This window comes from Hyperoodon ampullatus, assembly GCF_949752795.1.
Source record: "Hyperoodon ampullatus genome assembly, chromosome: 17".
Classification (NCBI taxonomy): Eukaryota; Metazoa; Chordata; class Mammalia; order Artiodactyla; family Ziphiidae; genus Hyperoodon; species Hyperoodon ampullatus.
The window spans coordinates 21,241,529-21,250,698 of record NC_136930.1 but is presented as its reverse complement, the minus strand read 5'-3'; the positions used below and the strand labels follow the sequence as shown (position 1 = coordinate 21,250,698).

General features: G+C 38.4%; 1 pseudogene across 1 annotated transcript; it reads left to right on the top strand.

The window, feature by feature from the left end:
* Nucleotides 1-6,425: 6,425 nt before the first annotated feature.
* LOC307065302 (3-hydroxyisobutyrate dehydrogenase, mitochondrial-like) lies at nucleotides 6,426-8,119 on the top strand (annotated as a pseudogene). The gene is made up of 2 exons: nucleotides 6,426-6,575; nucleotides 7,085-8,119. The product of its transcript is annotated as a 3-hydroxyisobutyrate dehydrogenase, mitochondrial-like (transcript).
* Nucleotides 8,120-9,170: the final 1,051 nt, after the last annotated feature.

The following is a 9,170-nucleotide window of genomic DNA, read 5'->3' as shown; positions in this document are numbered from 1 at the left end:
TACCCCCTTCCCACATGTGGGAACAGAGCCTACCCAGCAGTGCTAATAGAGGCCCATGGCTTTCCGCCCACCTCGGTACTGCTCAAGGCAGTGGGTTTTTTTCTACCAGCCTCACCCTTCTCCATTTGAATCTTTTTCTTCTTGCTAGTTTTATTGAGATACAATTGACATATAACACTGTATACGTTTAAGGTATACAACATCATAATTTGATACATGTATATATTGCAAAATGATTACCACGATAAGGTTAAACACATCCATGACCTTACACAATTAATTACCTTTTGTGTGTGTGTGATGAGAACATGTGAGATCTACTATCTCAGAAGCTTTTGAGTATGCAATAGAGTGTTGTTAACTATAGTCGCCATGCTGTACATCAGACTCCCAGGATTTATTCATCTTATAACTGGAAGGTTATACCCTTTGACCAACAACTCCCCATTTCCTCCACTCCTCAGCCCTTGATGGCCACCATTCTACTCGGTTTCTATGAGTGCAGATTTTTTAGATTACACGTAAAAGTGAGAATATGCAGTGTTTGTCTTTCTCTCTCTGACTTATTTCACTTAGCATAATGCCCTCAAGGTTCACCCAAGTTGTTGCAAATGGCAAGATTCCCTTATTTTTTAAGGCTGAATAACATTCCATTCTACATATGTGCCATCTTTTCTTTATCCATTTGTCTGTCAATGGACACTATAGAAAGAGAAACTCACTCAGTTCCTACAAGTGTTCAAGGTAACAATAGACAAAATATGGATGTTGGTGGATGTAGATCCAGGAAGTAGAATAGACTACATCCCACAGGCAGGAAGGCCACATTTTAGGAGGAGCTGCTTTGAATATGAATCAAATAATAATTGATTTATATGTCACCAGTTCAGAACTAACTCATCTGTTTTAGACACCTCACCATAGATATGAAATGAGAATGAGTGGAAAAGGAGGCTTCTGAAGGCAAGCAGTCATAAAACCCATTATAATTCTGTAAAAAGGAGAATATACAGTCTTACCTTTAGAACCTCAGATCAAACAAAGACATGTAGCATCCTCAGTAGAATATAATCGCAACAGAAAAAAATACAAGCAGAAGGCAGAGGAAAAAGAAGTGCCATTTGGTATGGGAATAAATAGCTCTGTTTGTCTCAAAAGCCTCCTATAAACATGGCTGTGTGTCAATATAGTGTAATAATTAATATACATAAACCCTGAGTCTTAAGAAAAAAGAACTGTATCTTTTGCTTTCTTTTAGAAAGGGAAAGAAAAGTAACTATATTTGCTTTAATAAATACAGATATTTAGTATACTTAAATATTTGATCAAATAATTTAAAAAATGTTTCTTACAGTATACATCATTTTCTGATGAAACAGGGGTAAAATAAGGTTCTAGGGGGGTGAGGAGGGCATGAGGTATTATACACATTTTCTTTTCTGTCCTTTTGTAGCTGAATATACTTTTCCAGGCCTAGAGAAGTAGTAAAATTATGCATCTAAGATTGAATAAAAGGTTTCATAGACATATTTTACATATATGCCATTAGATTTCCACAGAGTTATTTCAGGCTGCTGACAGGCTGCTTGCTTGAGCTGAGACCCCTCTAAGCAAAGCCCATGAAGAAACTAACAACTGTGAAAGCCAACTTATTTATTCTGTGAGTAACTTGGCTGCAGAGCAGACTAATTACCCCTTTAACCATAGTGTTTGAACTCATTGTACTTATCTGGGAATCACTATTCTGAAAGTAGAGAAGGGGACTAGGGGAGTTAAAAGAGACAAAAGATCTAAATACGGTCTCTTTGCAGAATCTCAAAGGTCAGGCAACAGGCTTATTTCTAATGGTTTTAAAAAGAGAAGATGAGCTGTAGTTTAAAGGTCGACTTTGGAATTCAAATTCTACCTCAAGTGTAGCCTGAGTGCTAGTCCACCTTGAGTGAATCACTGAAGGATCATTTCTCAGCACATAGCCAGTGTTTTTTAAATTTTCATATTATTTTATCCCAGTGAATAATATTGATGAGGGGTTTTGAAACTATTAAATTCCACCGAAGGACTTGATTTTGTAATGATACCAAACCTTGGAAAATAAAGGAAGTAGAGATTGGTGAATCCTTGACAAATTATTAGAGTTATAATTGATTGTTTCATAAGGAAAGATCGGGAATGGATCATTTAGGAATCTGAATGAATACTTTGAATCTCATCTATTTCTGTTAAAACTACAGGTTAGTTGAGCTCATAAATTGTAGGTATAAAAATTGTGTTTTTTGGTAATAAAATTTGTTTTAACCCTTCTCTCAATTATGCACTTAAATGTTGACCAATTCACAAGTAACTGTTTACAGTCGATGGATTGGCCAGTGGCTTTGGGATAATTCATTTTATAGTTTGGGATTTCCAGTGTTATCTTTATTTTCCCATTTATACTCTATTTCATACATTTTATTAGCAGGAGTAGTAGAAATAGTAGTAGTAGCATCATTATTATTTAGATAGAATAGAATTGTTTCTATAACTTCTTACGGTCAAACATATGCTAAGCAACACGTATTTTGAAAACACTGGTGTTGGGGTAAATTTGATGTTGATGAGACTAGTCACTGCCCTTAAAGGAGCTTGTCTTCTAGTTGGAAAGATGTGACATATACAATAATCCGAGGCATTAAATAAATACATGGGTCTGAGGGCAGAAGATCCTGAAGGAAGCAAGCTACAAAGAACTCATTTTGAATCCTGGCATTAATATTGGCAGGTCTCCTCACACCTTTTTATGACAGTTATAGACAAAGCAAGTAGGACTGGAGAATACACTACAATGACCAAAATAAGATTTAATGTCATTTCAGCCTGGGGGATTATTTCTAGGCTTTGTGTATATGATAATTTACATGCTACCTAAATAGTAAATTTACTTTAATGCTGACAATGTAGAAACAAATATTTTGCTGCAAAAGTATACACAGTAGTAACAAGTGGATTTTGGAAGAAACTAATATTTTGTCTTATATTGATATTACACTATTGCCCTAGACCTAGCACCAGCCTTTACTCTTTGTTGTTTTCTTCTAAGACTAAAGAGCCTCTTTGTTGTTTGTGCTGATGTTTTTTTCACCAACAGATCTCAGAGCAATCTGAGTGCTCTGGCCAGTTGGGACAAAATTATCATTAGAATTCTTGGCTAGAGAAGAAAGCTCCTAATTTAAGAATGACTTTTTGCCTTCTGAGAGCTCAGAAGAGCAAATTGCAAGCCATCTACATTTATAAAACATGTTTTAGTATGGAAAATTTCAAACATCTACAGAAGTAAAAAGAAAGAAGGAGAAACTTTCATCAATTGTTCTCATCAAATATCAATTGCAGGTCAATATATTTTCTCTATACCCTCTCTTACTACCACCACCATAATCCCCAGCAATTTTAAAGCAAATTCCAGATTTCCTGTCTTAAGTGAAAACGTCAGTCTACATATTTCTAAAATGCAAGAACTGTCCTTTTTAAACTCAACTATTTCATTATCACACATCCCCAAATAATATTAATTCCTTAATATCAACAAATAGCCAGTCAGTTCATGTTTCCTTGATTGTCCTATAAATGTATTTTTATTTTAATAACCATTATTTATTTGATTGATGATCCAAACACAGTTTCTTTTAAATTATAGGTTTAAAAGAACTCAATTTGCTCATTTTTCTTGCAAGTATTTGTCATTGAATTCAAAGCATTCATCCAGTAGGTTTCCCAATGTCTGGATTATGCTGATTGCATCCCCTTTATGCTTATATATTTATTATGCTCCTTTGCACCATGTATTTACTGTTAGTTGGTAGATAGATCTAGAGCACTGACATAATTCAGGTGTGATTTTTTGGCAAGTTTACTTCAGAGATAATATTGATTAATTCCAAAAGGAACTATAAAGTGTCTGTCTTATTGTGATGTTGCAGCCATTAATGATCAATGTCTAGATCCATTAATTTATTAAGGGTACCAAATGGTGATATTCTACTAATTAGATTATTATTCATTTACTAGCTAGAATATTACTTCATCAACTATTTGGTTGCCCTGAGTTACAGTTTAATTAGGAAAGAAAGAATAAATGCTTCTTTTATTTTATTTACCAGTTTTACAGAAAAAGAAAAAAAAAAAGAGAGAGAGGTTGACTCCAAAGTAGCTTCCGAAGATGACTAATGAGGTATTTTATTTCTTTGTTGTTGTTTTCAGTGAGGTTGTTACAAATATCGATGCAGAGATTGTCCCCTCTTAGGTTCACGGATCCTGTTCAAGTTGGCTCCTGAGTCCTTTCCACACAACCACAGTAGTCTTTGACGTCTTCCCAGCTCTCTTGTATGAGAAGATGTAACAGGAACATCTTGTTCATTTCTCATGCTGGATTTGAAATCAGCTATTTCTCCAAGAAGACATTATCCACTGTGTTTATTGAAACTTGTGTTCCTTCTAGTTTAACCTTCTTTCGAGACATGATTTTTTAAAACAAATTACTTACTGAATTCTTTCACCTTTTCAAATCTTCCTATTCTCCAATCACTTCATTTCTGAATTTTTCTAATTTCTTTTATGTTTTTCTTAAAACCAGTTTCTATTCCTTTTAAAATTTCTTTTATTTTTTCTGCAATATCAGGCAATAAATTTCATTTGTTCTGTGGGCGTGTCTTTCTGTCACGCTTTCAGGATTTGCTGGAACTTTCTTTTCACCCTTCTTTTTTCTTTTTTTTTCCCACTGATTTTCTACAGGATGTGAATGGAATACTCTTCTGTCACTCATTTTTAAATGAACTAAGTTTCCACTTTAGGAGGGAAACATAGATCAGAATATAATTTCTAGCTTCAGAACTCCAGGGCTCACTATCTTCTATTATTTTCATGACATAATTTAAAAAATGACCTTAAAATTTCTAAAATCTTCCTCCTCGGCCCTCCTATTCCCATTTACCCAGGCCTCCTCTTTCCTGTCCTTGTTGAGTATGGGATTTGTTCTGGAATGGTGCTTTGGTTTGATAGGTGTCAAGGTTTCACAGACCCCAGAACACTTGGCATCCTCAGAACATTTCAAAGTTCTTACATTCAGCTGCAAGGTGGAGCCTGCAATGTTCACTCCCGGTTTCTGCCGCTGTTCTCAGTGAGTTTTTCAATCTCAGTGAGTTCTTGAACCATAGTAACCTTTGGCTCTCCTGAAAGAGAGAGAGAGTCCTTCCCTCATCTTCCTCCCACACACCTTGGGATACACATATGTAGGACTTTTCCTGTTGTTGATTTGTTCCTACCTGGCTGTATGTTGCAGTTCATGTGGACACCTTGTTGTAGATGTTCTCTGTGGGTTTTTGGTCTTGCTATCCTAGATGCTTTTCTTCCTTTTTTGGGGGGTGGGGATTTGTGTATTTTGGGGAGGGGTGGCATATTCAGGGATAAAAATCTTCTCTGTAGCCACCATCATTTCCCCAGAATCCTCTGCCATTAATATTTAAAACAAAATCATAGGAATTATTATCCTGATCCTTAGGACAATCAGTACATTGCATCTGTCTTTTTTCCAGGCTTCAAGCTGCCTGTGGCTTCCCACGTTAGTATGCTGACATGACTGGGCAATGCCTAATTTGGCGGGCTCTTTCTGTACTATCTTCCTCCAAATCATGACAGCCTTATATGCTATACATAATCTTCTTTACTGATAGGGAATATAGAAAATACAGGAAACCATGGGTTTAATAGCTGAAAGTGGAATTAATATATTATTTTTCTCAGAAAAAAATATCATGACTCCTTAGGCCAAAGATGTAAAGTGAAATCACAAATTTCCTGGAATCATTTTGCAAACAAGAATGCTCACATAAAGTACACTAGGGCTTGAATCCAAGGAATAACACATTTTTAGAGCCTCCAAATTTATAAACTTAGTACAATTCTGTATTACTTCTTAAGGCAACTGAAGAAAATAATTTTGTGATAAAATAAATATTGATTTTTATAACACAGTTATTTTAAAAGTTTATAAAACTTTTAAAAAATGTTAAGGCTCTATCAGCCTCATTAGTTGTTATTTCTTTTCTAGAATCTTGGATAAAGGAACAGTCGTTTGAGGGGAAACATGGTATAAAATGGGAAGATAATCTAACAGTGAAGATAGTTATATCTCTTCCTGTGTGATGAACTACTCCTAAGCTACGTGGTTTAAAACAGCAGGCACTTTATCTCCTCACAATTTGTGAATCAGCAGAATGGGCTGGAATCTCCTGGGTGGATCTATCTTGCTTTCACCTGAGGTGACTACTGAGGTTGCCATCATCTGGTTGCTGGACTGGGGCTGGTTGCTTTCACATGTCTGGCCATTGGTGCTGGCTGTGGCCTGTGCCTAGTCTCCACAAGGTTAGCCAGACTTCCTAACATGTCAGGTTTCCATGAGGGCAAGCCCTAAAGCACGAGTACTCTCCAAGCTTCAGCTCTTGATATGCCATTGGGCCAAAGCAAGTTACGTGACCAAGCCCAGGTCAAGGTGGAACAAAACTACACAGGGTGAGAAACGGGGTCGAGGAGCCTTTGCACTGGGGGTCAGTAGTCTAACAAACTGCTCCAATAACTATATAAAGAAAAACACCCAGGAGGACAACTGGTAAAAAATAAATGTGTGAGGGGTGGGGTGGGGGTTTGGCATGGGGGGGGGCAAAGGCAGTAAACAGGGGCTACCAAAATCTGAAGATTCTGGAATTTTTGGAAAATCCACTGGGATTAAAGGGTTACACAACCATGTTCTGACACCAGAAGAAAGGTCCCAGTTGAGCATCAGGGAAGTCTAGCACTCTTCCTCCATCGTATCAATTTTCATGTTTCTTTGACTCAGCATATTTGTAGAATGAATCATGACTTTCTATAAATGTTTAATTCAGTTTTTCAAAGAAATAGTGACTTCACTTCTATCTGCTGTGCCACAAAAATGCCGTAGGAAAAAATTCCTTCAGTTAAATTACTCACTAGGTGAAATTGTATGTGTAACCCAGTAACAAAGAGGTATTAAGAATTGCCACAGCCTAGCCGACCCTCCGCACCATGCACCCTATAGCAGCCAGTGGGTGAGCCGGGAGTCAAGGAGGTCACCGTAGGAAGGGGCGGGGGCAGCGTGGCAGCCTCCTTCCGTCTCCGTGGAGCCACCTCCGGCCTCTGGTACAGGAGTCGTCCGCAGCAGCTGGTGGTGGCCAGCTTTGCAACATTGTGTTCTAGGTCAATAGCTTCTAAGACTCCAGTTGGATTCACTGGAGTAGGCAACGTGGGGAATCCAATGGCAAAAGAGCTCATGAAACATGGCTAGCCACTCATTATTGATGATGTGTTCCCTGATGCATGCAAAGAGCTTCTAGATGCAGGTGAACCCGGTAGTGTCTTCCTCAGCGGATATAGCCAAAAAAGCTGACAGAATTATTACAATGCATCAACGCGCTAGAAGCTTATTCTGGAGCAAATGGAATACAAAAAAAAGTGAAGAAAGACTCACTATTAATAGATTCCAGTACTGTTGATCCTATGGTTTTGAGAGAATTGACCAAAGAAGTTGAGAAAATAGGAGCCGTTTTCACGGATGCCCCTGTTTCTGGTGGTGTGGGAACGGCTCCGTCTGGCAACCTCACATTTAGGATGGGAGGGGTTGAGCTGCTGTGGTGCATGGGCTCCCATGTGGTGCATCGTGGAGCTGTTGGGACTGGCCAGGCTTCGAAGATCTGCAAACACTTGCTGTTAGCTATTAGTAGGATTGGAACTGCTGAAGCTATGAATCTGGGACTCAGGTTAGGGCTTGACCCAAAACTCTTGGCTAAAATCCTAAATACGAGCTCAGGATGATGTTGGTCAAGTGACACTTATAATCCTGTACCTGGGGTGATGGATGGAGTTCCCTCGGCTAATTACTATTAAGGCAGATTCGGAGCAACACTCATGGCTAAGGATCTGGGATTAGCATGAGGCTCTGCTACCAGCACGAAGAGCCCGGTCCTTCTGGGCAGTCAAGCCCATCAGATCTGCAGGGATGGTGTGCGTGAAGGGCTACTCAGAAAAAGACTTCTCATCCGTGTTCCAGTTTCTGCAAGAGGAGGAGACATTCTGAGTTTGCCCTCTGGCTGTGAACACTGTTGAAACCAAACTGTGTCTTGGAGCCCCTATGGCTCACTCCACAGGAAAATGGGCGTAATCAAAGGTCAACTGTCTGCTTTTGAGTGCCTAGGTCAGGGGTCCCCAACTCCTTGGCCTCGGACGGGTAACAGTCTGCAGCCTTTTAGGAACCGGGCTGCACAGCAGGAGGTGGGTCGCAAGCAAGTCGGCTAAGCTTCATCTGCCGCCCCCTATGGCTCACATTATCGTCTGAACCTCACACACCCCGCCCCACCTCCCTGGAGAAATTTGCTTCCAGGAAACCGGTCCCTGGTTCCAAAAAGGTTAGGGACCTCTGGTCTAGGTCACAATAAATCCTGGGATTTTTCACCCATTTTAAACTGCTTATTCTTTTTATCTATTTAGCAAACATATCATCTGTAATGTTTTTTTTTTCTGCAAGCCACTGATGGTAACTGCTAGCTAGTTAGCTGATTGGTCTTTTTCCAATGTTTGATTCCTGAGCATCTTCAGCTAAAACGCTGCTTACTTCATTCAGGATATTATTTACAAATAAAACTAAAATTTTTTTCAACAGGATAAAATCTATCCTCGAGGAAAGGAAAGAAATTGGTGTGAGAAAAGGTATTAGAGAAGGGAAGTATAGTGAGTTACTACCTGTGTCCCTCAGAAAATTTGTCCTGTTAACCCAGTGGTGATGTTCTTGTGTTGAGATGACTGGTTTATTTTCTAGGAGTTGTTAAAGCAAGAGAACTCCTTGCTGCGTCTTATGTAATTTGGACTCTGTTACATTTTCTTGGTGTGCCCCTCTTGTAACAACTTCCCATACTCAGCAAACTTGTTTTGTTTTATATTTTTGCTTCCTTGTACATTTTTACTGAATATTTTTTGACTCCAAAAGAATGACATCTTTAGAACTGTTTCAGAGCCAACGGTGATATGTGTTTTAGATAATTATTACACTATGCTAAATATAACCATATTATTTTGAATTCAAATAAATTTCTATGCTGATAAAAAAAAGAGGCACATTTCATCAATGTTTA